The sequence below is a fragment of the Nematolebias whitei genome, chromosome 14 (assembly GCF_014905685.2).
Source record: "Nematolebias whitei isolate Nwh7 chromosome 14, NemWhi1, whole genome shotgun sequence".
NCBI lineage: Eukaryota > Metazoa > Chordata > Actinopteri > Cyprinodontiformes > Rivulidae > Nematolebias > Nematolebias whitei.
Window position 1 is genome coordinate 16303852 of NC_056511.1, and position 3587 is coordinate 16307438.

A 3587-nucleotide genomic window follows, 5' to 3' on the forward strand; every position below is an offset into this window, starting at 1 on the left:
TAATAATGCTCGTTTGTCCTTTCTACATTTCTTTTTGCAGCCGTTTTTATCCTTTGCTGTACGTTTAGTGCCATGACATGAATGGATTATCTGTGGAGACCACTCAGATAGACAATGGAAGACTTCCGGTTGCATTTAAACTGTGACAAAAGTCTTAACATTTCAAAAGAAATAGTACAAGTTCTTCAGTTTTGACAAATATTTTTTGGGTTGAACTGCTGGATTCTAGTACTTGGGTTGAACTGCTGGATTCTAGTACTTGTGTGTATTTGTGAATACTAAGCATACTGAATGTTGTTTTTTGAGGCCCATCAGCTGAAGCCCGACTGCGCGGCCTCATCAGTGGACTCGCCGAGAATGACTAATTTTGTACGTAGAGATTTTTGCCGTCGGCACTGCTTCAGTATTCGAATCAAACTTGTTTGGCTGGTCCCAGCAAAGCAAACGTTCTTCTTCACCGCCAAAGGTTGTTTTTTTAATTTTTTTATTGCCGTTACAGAGAATGTTACCGAGGTGAAATTCCTGCCACTTTGTTGGACACCGCACGGCGCAGGTGCACAACAAAGGAGGGGAGTTGTCGGCTGCATGTTGTGAACGTTCAGCAACGTAAGACTGAAGCGTAAACGAGTTCATCAAACTTTGTTTCATGTAACTGTCGGGTTTCACCCTCAGTGTTCAAACCTTTCAGCACAGGAGCCAAAAAAAAAAAAACTTGCTCTATTCAGATCGCATCTTTTTATTCCTCCGCATCTCGAACAGTTCACTCCACTACCAGCAAATTAGACCATTTATGATTTTTCTATCCCTTCAGTATGTTGACACGCGTACGAGCTGTGTGCTTTGCACCTGATGCAGTACGGTGGATAAACTTGTGTTTAATGAAAGACTAATATCTGTGAATGCTGAATTATAAGTCGAGCTTGCATCCTTTCCACCAAATGTTTTTGTCCTCGGTGTTCTCTAACCTTGCTACAGATGATTTATTTTCCCGTTTTCTTATTTTTGTTGCACTTGCACTAACGTCGTTTTTACTAGCAACGCTCCAAAGGTGTTCTGTGGCTGTCCGCAACCAAATACCCTCAGATGTTCGTGTACGAGGAAACAGCCCGATCTGTTTGCGTGTGATGTATATAAATGTTTCTCTGTATGACGAGTATATCCAACAAGAGGAGAGCTGATGTGTTCGTATGATCAGAGTTTGATTTCTTCGCTGTGGAGGAACCGAACGCTCTGACCTGAGATCAGTCGGCGTTGCTGCCTCTCTGGTTCCGATGACGTGTCTTGAAGCTGGTGTGATCGCTCCGGTGCCCTCTGTTGTTAGGAGTGGGATCAGCTTGGTACTGATGGACTGGAGATGAGCAGAAACCCTCACCAGTATTATTTAGTACCATTATGTTTTCGGGAAGCGTCGGCTGCAGGTCTGAAAATGAAAACGTTCTGAATGTTTGATCAGACCTGTCAAATGCTGTTTAAGTTTTTTTGTTTGTTTTTTAAGGAGTGAAATAGTCTTGATTTATTTTGCACATCTCTCTGAACGTTATCAGGTATTTCTTTTTTTTTATTATCATCGACTCCCATTTTCTTTTTGATTTCGGTTTCAAACAAAGTACCTGAAATGTGTTCGTAGGTTTGAACGGCAGCGGTGGTTATTCGTTTCTGAGCTGCTTTACTGTGTCGCAGAGAGACGACGTGTGCGCAGGTGAAAATTATCCTGGGCCGCTGCAGTATTCAGTGAAAACTGGCACAGATGCTCGCCAGCTGTTGACTCTGTGTCTCCACAGCTTCCCATGCTGTTTGGGACATACATTTGTTTAGCCCAATATAATGTAAATAATTAATCTGACAACTTATCAATATTGAAGCAATTATTTATTTGGTGGGGTAAAGCATTTAAATTATAATGTCCATAGTTATAATGAGCATTTCCTCAGTGCCCTAACATTGTTATATTCAATAGTGTTGAAAATCAAAGTGTTTCAAACTAGACGAGTACCCAGAAGAGTTAAAAAAAGCACCGTTAGCCTCAAGTTGTCACGTTTCATAAAGGCAGCCTTGTGTCTCAGTTTCACACTTTTTTGGGGTGAAAAGTGGTGTTTGAATTCAAAGTAAATCTGAGTTTGGCTGCCACAAGCATTGTGCTTACTGTTTTTACTGAATGCATTTTCATCTCGGCTGCCCCGGTGATGTCGCCTCTGAGAGATGTAGAACACAAGGATAATTTTGTTTTAGATTTATACTTTTGTCTGGTTAGTTTCTAAATGCACAGATTTAGAAATGGCTCTGTAAAGCCTGGCTTTTAATGCCAGCTGTGTTGAGTGTCCCACAGTGGTTTTGGACTGGATGCCTAGCATTGACTTGGTTATTTTATAAAAATGAATGTCAAATAAATTGAAACATCCTCCCTGGGAAGTCTCCTGTCGTTTTAATCATGATTGAATTCGGCACTCTGTCATATGCGTTTTCTAAAGACACAATGAAGTTCTATTTCATATAGGCTTCGCCCTTTAAGGCTGTCGCTGATGGGTTTATCCCGTTATGCAGAGCATAAGCACTGAAAAAAAAATTAGTCCACGCCCACCTGCTGTGTGGGCCCCACCCGGTCCGTATAAATTACGTTAAGAGCGGGAAATCGGCTCCCATTTTTTCTTCAGCGAGCTAATATAGCACTGTCAGAAGAACAAAGAAGATAAATTGTGTAAATGACCAACCTTTGCGAAAGATGCTTGGCCCGGCAGTCGACCTCCGGTCGTCCGGTGAGTTCTCCTCCCCGAGGAGAAGATGACAGCAGTCTTATTCCAAGGTAAGCGTCGTGGAACATTTCCCAGTGACAGGTCACTACACGCTGGACAACGCCATCTTGTGTTTTTCCTCTTATCGCCGACCCTCGGGGCGAACCGGATGGTCCCTCCGGGGCAAGGCGTGCTCAGCTGCAGCCCCGCTGCTCTTTCCCTCCTGGGGAGCGTAGTGTAGGTGGAGGGGGGCTGAGTGAATGCTCACCCCATCCCACCTCGTTTCGCATCGGCGATCACACCGCTCCCGGCCGACGGCGCCCTCAGGGGTTGCCCGGCGGAACCCAGGAGGAGGCTGACATGAAGGGACCCCTTTTTTCTACGTCCCTCGCCTTTTCCCGCCAGTTCGGATGATCGGCGGAAAGGTTATTTTTCACTGGGCTCCACTCTGGCTCACCGTCTTGATCCATACGGCCTCGCGTTCCAACAGGACGTTCCACGGGCGAGGCCGCAGACGGTTCTTTCCTGGTAGATTAGAGGAGTCGGTCCCCAGTCCGCTCCCATCACCAGAGTTGAGGGATTCACCGAGCGGGGCTATTCCTCGGTAACCCCCCCTGGAGCCAAGCCTCGCGGAAGCTTCCGGAGCGAAGCTGCCCAGGTCGGAGCAGCGTCCCGTCCCTCCGGAGGAACCAGACGGCGACCACGCTCTCCAATCGAGCCCACCGACGTGTTTTCAGGCAGCCGCAGTTAGCAACAACGTGCGCTGCTAGCATATAGCATGTCCAAGGGACTGAAGGCCGCAGACCTGCCTTGGAGACAAAGAACTCCCTCTGTAAGGCAGCTGACGCCAGCTCAACA